This window comes from Cibotium barometz, chromosome 19, assembly GCF_041138505.1.
Source record: "Cibotium barometz isolate CiBa-2024 chromosome 19, ASM4113850v1, whole genome shotgun sequence".
NCBI classification, from domain to species: Eukaryota; Viridiplantae; Streptophyta; class Polypodiopsida; order Cyatheales; family Cibotiaceae; genus Cibotium; species Cibotium barometz.
The window spans coordinates 21,881,707-21,888,379 of record NC_141064.1 but is presented as its reverse complement, the minus strand read 5'-3'; positions in this window follow the sequence as shown (position 1 = coordinate 21,888,379).

Genomic DNA, 6,673 nt, shown 5'->3' with positions numbered 1-6,673 from the left:
GTGGTTAATTTTTAAAAAGAAGGGATTTTTCTTAAATTAGTGTTAATGAATGGTGTCTTTTCCTCTTAAAATGACGCTATAAAAATTATATGAAGTTATGAATTATGTGATGTTGTATTCGATAAATTGCGTTGAAATTGTTGTCTTCATGAATTATGAATATTTAGTAAATTGCATTGAAGATGTTATCTTTAGAATTCAAGATTTTTTTTTGGCTTCAACGCTAACTCCGTTCCGTGCTTGTGTAGCCGGGCGGCGTCGTTAGCAAAGCCCGGGAATGGCCCAAGGTATCCCTCATACCTTTGGGGGAATAAGGATCGCCGATTGAGGCGAGAGATTATGAGGCTGCCTAGTTCTGAGGGCCCAGGCTAGTGCGGTAAATAAGCCCACCCTAGTGTGCAGACATCCCTCTGAGGGGCGGGAGGATCGAGCGATGGAGCCTGAGAGGGCGACATGCCGGCTTGAGTCCTCGCATGAGGTGTATGGTCCCGTAGGGTTTTGCCCAGCATGTAGAGGCTCGAAGGCCGAATTCTAGATCATCGGCAGAATAAGAATAAGAGAGCCAATTTGGCTTGTATGGAATTGGTTCATGTATAAACTCTTTATATAATTACATCTTGTCTTTGGTATGATTGTATTGTGTAAGAAGGCTGTTTTAACGAACCTTGTGAAAAAGGGCCTTAATTAAGGAATATGTTTATTTATGTCAAACAGTGTGGTAGGATTAATTAGAAAATAAATTGATGCGTGAGTAGGGTGGAAAGTGGGAGGATGGAATTCCCTGACGGCACCATCCTACGGACGGGTGGACCCGATTAGTCGGGTAGCTTTCCAACAGATTAAGTGAAAGCCTACGCTAGATAGTTAGGTTCCTGGGCAACACTATTCTAGAAGACTAGGTCAGCGGCTGTGCCTTGCATAAGATGAGGAAAAAAGCGTTGTCCCTAGAAATCAAGTTTAGTAGTTGCCCAATTTATGATCAATTGCCCTATGGGTGATTTGATGTTCAGAAAATCACGCTCCCCCTGCTGCGGGATAGAGCTAGGTCATACCTATAAATCGTATCCTTGAATCTCTACAGGGTCAAGGTGTCGATGAATAGGAAATTTTTCCCAAGATAAGACTTAGCGGACTATCTTAAGTGTTCTCCCATTTTAGAAGGGAGGAACCTTACAATTGGTATCAAAGCCAGTTTAGCTCCTAGGAATTGCAGTTTAAGGACTGTTTTGTAATAAATGTTTTACTTAACATAATGCTAATTAGTAAAGACATCCTACTAAAACAAATAAGTTAAATTGATGTTTGAATGATTGTAGGAAGAGGAAGATGTCTACTCCAAATTTCTAGTTTTCCAATGCATCTTCGAGACTGCTAGTCACTCCTCGAATTTCAAGTTCCGTGACACCATGGTGCAGATATTAGAGAAGATATCCCTCCCTCATTTCTCTCGTATTCAGAGAGGATGGGGTAGAGATTTCTGGAGTCGTGGGCCGAGATACTTCTTCATCCGAGCAGATCAGATTGGGAACCTCACCACCGACCTTAAGTAGATTCGTTGGATTGAGAAGCTGAAGATGATCCGCTTATTTTGGTTCGTCGGTACCCCCAGGGCCGACACCTCGGTGACTATAGATGGGGTTTGCATACCTCAGGATCGTTGGGTGTATGACAAAGTGATGCAGCTCTTACCTGCTGATAGAGTAGCGGTGTTGGGATCTACCCCAATCCAGAGTTTACCACCCTTACCATCAGTTTTTAGAGTCTTAGACACTACAGTGGAACCCCCATATTTCACCTATGTGGACCGCTCTACCCTTATGTCATAGTCAAGCCTAGGAATTCCCCTTGATGTCAAATAAGACTAATTATATTAGTCTCAGATCTTTGTAATAAAACTTGTCCTTGTAAATATTTGGAAATAAAATAATTTCAATGTTTTACTCTCCAAAAAAATTAAGCGTTGTGCAAATATGAATCTTGTAATCTTAAAATTGTTTTTACAATGATGGCCAGGACGACCACCCTTCACTTCCCAATGCGCTTTACATCGATACCCAGGAGAAGAAGCTCCTGCTCAAGCAAATGCAACCTCCCTCCTTTAAAGGAGAAGGTTCAAAGGTTGAGAAGGATGCTGAAGTCTGGATTGAGGCGATGGGCGATTATTTCTCTGCTGCCGGTACTGGAGTAGCAAATCAGTCTATGCTCGCACGGTTTCGCCTCATTGGAGATGCTAAACTCTGGTGGAAACAGTGGTGCCGTGACAAAGAAGTCACCGAGCATTCTCAAACGTGGAAAGACATCAAGCAGGCAGTGAAGGAAAGATATCTTCCTCCATCCCATGAATCCATAAAGATGAATGAGTTTTTTAGTCTTAGACAGTGCAGCTTAACTCTTGAGGACTACTATTCCAAATTTATTACCCTTCGGAAGTATGCCCCAGCTATGACTACAATGAAGGCTAACAAACCGAAGAATCAAAAGAGATCTTACCCTGAGGCAAACCTTAGAGATCAACCCTACAAGAAACCTCAAAAGAATTTCCCCTACTACAACAGAGGGCGACAAGGCAACTCTTTTGCCCCCCACTCGTATGCTGCTTCTTCCAGAGAAGGCCCTCTGTGTTTTGAGTGCAATGAGCCGGGACACTTTAGAGCCAACTGTCCCAAGATGGCAACATCATTTCCCCAAGGTAACAGAGGAAATCAAGGCCGTGGAACCCCTACCCACCAAGGTGCAAGAGGCAGTGACCGTGGACAGAGGCAGTGACCGTGGAACAGTTGCTAGAACTGCCTGTGTTATAAGTGAAGAACCGAGCTTGGAAACGGCTGAAGAAGAGCGCGCCACCGTCCATGCGGCAGTAGAACACCAAGGTCCGAATAAACAACTTGGTGTAATCCAAACCCCCGCCACTCATCACGGTAAGCCATTTCAGCTTTTGATTGATTGTGGCAGTACCCATTCATTCCTTTCTCCTAGGTGCTTGCAAAAATTAAACTTGAGTCAAAAAACAGCTAGAAAAATGATTGTAGAGTTAGCCAGTGGAAAAGAAGTAGTATCTCGCCACTCTATAGGAAACCTTGATTTTGAGCTGGGTAATGAGCAAACTCATGGTCACTTTAGAGTCTTGCCACTAGGAATTTATGATGGAATCCTTGGGATGGATTGGTTAATTGCAAACAAAGCTAGCATTCATTGTAACCAGGGGAGTATCACTTTTGAAAATGAGCATGGCCAAGTAATATCTGTTCAGGGGATCACAGGAAAACCTAAGTCTAGGGTAGTCAAAGCAAAACATCTTCTCAAGGGAACACGTAAGGGTCAGCAAGTTTTCTTAGTCAAACTCAACAAAGTCATTGAACCTAGTATGGAGACAGAACCCTCTTAGCTCCAAGAATTCTCTGACATCTTCCCTGACGAGCTTACAGGGTTACCGCCTCCTCGAGAAGTCGACCATGAAATCGAGGTGATCCTTGGAGCTCAACCCGTCTCAAAAACTCCCTATAAAATGTCCCTTCCTGAAGCCATTGAACTTAAGGAGCAACTTTCCCAGCTCATTGAACAAGGATTTGTACGCCCCAGTAGCTCTCCTTGGGGAGCACCTGTTCTTTTCCAAAAAAAGAAGGACGGGACTCTCCGCCTCTGCATAGATTATCGAGGGCTCAATCAAGTCACTGTCAAGAATAAGTATCCTATCCCTCGCATCGATGAACTTCTTGACAGGCTTCATGGGGCCAAAGTCTTCTCAAAAATAGATTTGAGGTCTGGTTACTATCAGATCAAAGTCAAGGAAGCAGATATACCCAAAACAGCCTTCAATACCCGTTATGGCCACTATGAGTTTACTGTAATGTCATTCGGGTTAACCAATGCTCCTGCAACCTTCAACCGCCTAATGCAAGATATATTCCGTCCTTACCTGGATGAATTTGTGCTTGTTTTCTTTGATGACATCTTAATCTAGTCCAAATCAATGGAAGAGCATGAGGAGCATGTGCGTAGAGTTCTGCAATTGCTGCGCAGACACAAACTCTATGCCAAGAAGAGCAAATGTACCTTCTTTACTCATCAAATTGAGTATCTTGGATTCATCGTCTCCAAAGATGGCATCTCAGTAGACCCTGCCAAGGTCAAGGATATTCTAGAATGGCCACCCCCTAAATCAGTTCGTGAAGTTCGTGGATTTTTGGGAATCACGGGTTGGTATAGGATTTTTATCAAAGATTATGCCTTGGTAGCTGCACCTTTGACGGACCTTCTTAAGAAGGATTGCAAAATAGTGTGGTTGCCAATCCATCAAAATAGCTTTGATCAGCTGAAAGCCATTATTACTTCTGCCCCAGTCTTAAAGCTTCCTGATTTCTCCAAGGAATTTGAAGTGGTTACCGATGCTAGTAGTCTAGCACTTGGTGGTGTCTTAGGCCAAGAAGGAAGACCAGTCGCTTATACTTCCCGCAAGCTGAAGCAATATGAAGCAAACTATGCCACCCATGATTTGGAGCTCTTAGCAGTTGTTCATTGCCTCAAATTATGGAGACATTATCTCTTGGGAGGCAAATTCCAGCTTGTAACTGACCACAAAAGTCTAAAGTGGATCTTCACCCAGCCTAACCTCAACATGCGGCAAAGAAGATGGATTGAAATTCTACAAGAATATGATTTCGACATCAAATTCCGCCCTAGGAAAGATAATGTGGTAGCAGATGCACTTAGCCGCAAATCTTTCTTGAATGCAGTTTCAATGCCAAATAATCCCATACTGGTCAAGGTGGGAGAAGTCTCATCTCATGATCCAGATTATCAGAGGATGAAAAAATTAGTAGAAGAAGGGGACATTCAGAGAAAGAGAAGAATCTAATCAAGGGATACTCCACTCATGAAGGAAGCCTCTACTTCAATCACAGGCTATGTATCCCTAAGGATCTTACTTTAAAGAAACTAATCCTCCATGAAGCTCATGATAGCCCTGCTACTGCAGGACACCCAGGTTATGCAAAAACATTAAATGCTGTAAGAAGGAGATTTCATTGGGCAGGCTTGGAAAATGATGTGCTTCGGTACTTGAAGCAATGTCTCTCATGCCAAAGGATCAAAGCTGAAAGGGTCAAGATGCCTGGAAAACTTCAACCATTAGATATTCCCCAAATGAAGTGGGAGTGCATTAGTATGGATTTTGTCACAAGTCTCCCCACTGTTCAAGGAGGATATGACTCCATTCTAGTAGTAGTGGACTTACTTACCAAAGTAGCTCACCTTATACCAGCAAAGAAGACCTTCAAAGCTTCTGATGTCGCTCGAATATTCATCAAGGAAGTCCTCAAACTTCATGGTCTCCCAAAAAGGATAGTAAGTGATCGGAATTCTGACTTCACTTCAAAATTCTGGCAGTCTTTATTTCAAGCCCTGGGAACTCAACTTTGCTTTAGCACAGCTTACCATCCAGAGACCGATGGCCAGACTGAGAGAGTCAATCAAGTAATTGAAGACATTCTCAGAGCATATTGTGGACGGGAACCGAGAAGGTGGATTCAATACCTTCCTCTGGTAGAATTTGCCTACAATACATCTTATCATCAAAGCATAGGAATGTCACCATTCAAGGCACTCTATGGGCAAGAATGCCTGTCTCCTCTAAATTTCTCTGATCCAACCATAAGAGTTGAGGCATCCAAGAAAATGCTCGAAGAAATGGAGGAACAAACCAAGACAATCCAAAAAGATATTAAAGCTGCCCAAGATCGACAAAAGCTTTATGCTGACAACAAGAGGTCTGAAAGGATCTTCAAGGAAGGAGACAGAGTTCTTCTACGAGTCCAACCCAAACGAAGTTCTCTATCACTCGGGAAATATAAGAAGCTCAACCCTAGGTATTGTGGTCCTTATACAGTTATCAAGTGTCTAGGTAAAAGTGCCTATAAACTCCAACTCCCAGCCCATATCAAAGTCCATAATGTATTTCATGTAAGTTTGTTAAAACCATATGTCCCCAGTCTCGATCATATTCTTGATGATGAACAAGTTGTAATCCCTACTCAAGGAGTCCTTGAATTACAGCCCAGTAGCATCATAGATTCTAGGGAAAGGCAACTCCGAAATAGAACTTTTGTAGAACATCTAGTTCAGTGGAAAGATTACCCTAAAGAGGATACAACTTGGGAAGATGAAGCTACACTCTTAAAGGATTATCCCCAATTCATGACGAGATGAGGACATCTCGATTTCTTTAAGGGGGGAAGGATGTAACGTACCCATCTTCACTAATAAAGAAATGTCCATGTAATTATGAGTTTTTATGGTATAAATATCAATGATTTTATTATTTGAGTCATTTTTACTTAGAATCTTCAAATTCTGAGCCCAAATTTGGAATCTGCGCGCGATTTTACCCTAATATAGGATTTTACAGCATCCAAAACGGACACCGGATCAAGCCTATACGCTAATTTCAATCATTTTAGTTAAAAAACGGCGACCTTTAAACCTTAATAAATGCACGACCGCACGTCCGATTGACGAATGGTCTGAACCCCTGCGACCAGGAGAACCTCCCGGACAAAAAAAAATTTCGCCCCTCGGGGCGGATCGGCACGCAAATCGGGGTGGGCGCCCCAAATTTGGGTACCCCGTCCCAAAATTTGGTCCACACACACTTACTAGGGTGCCCGTACAATGACCG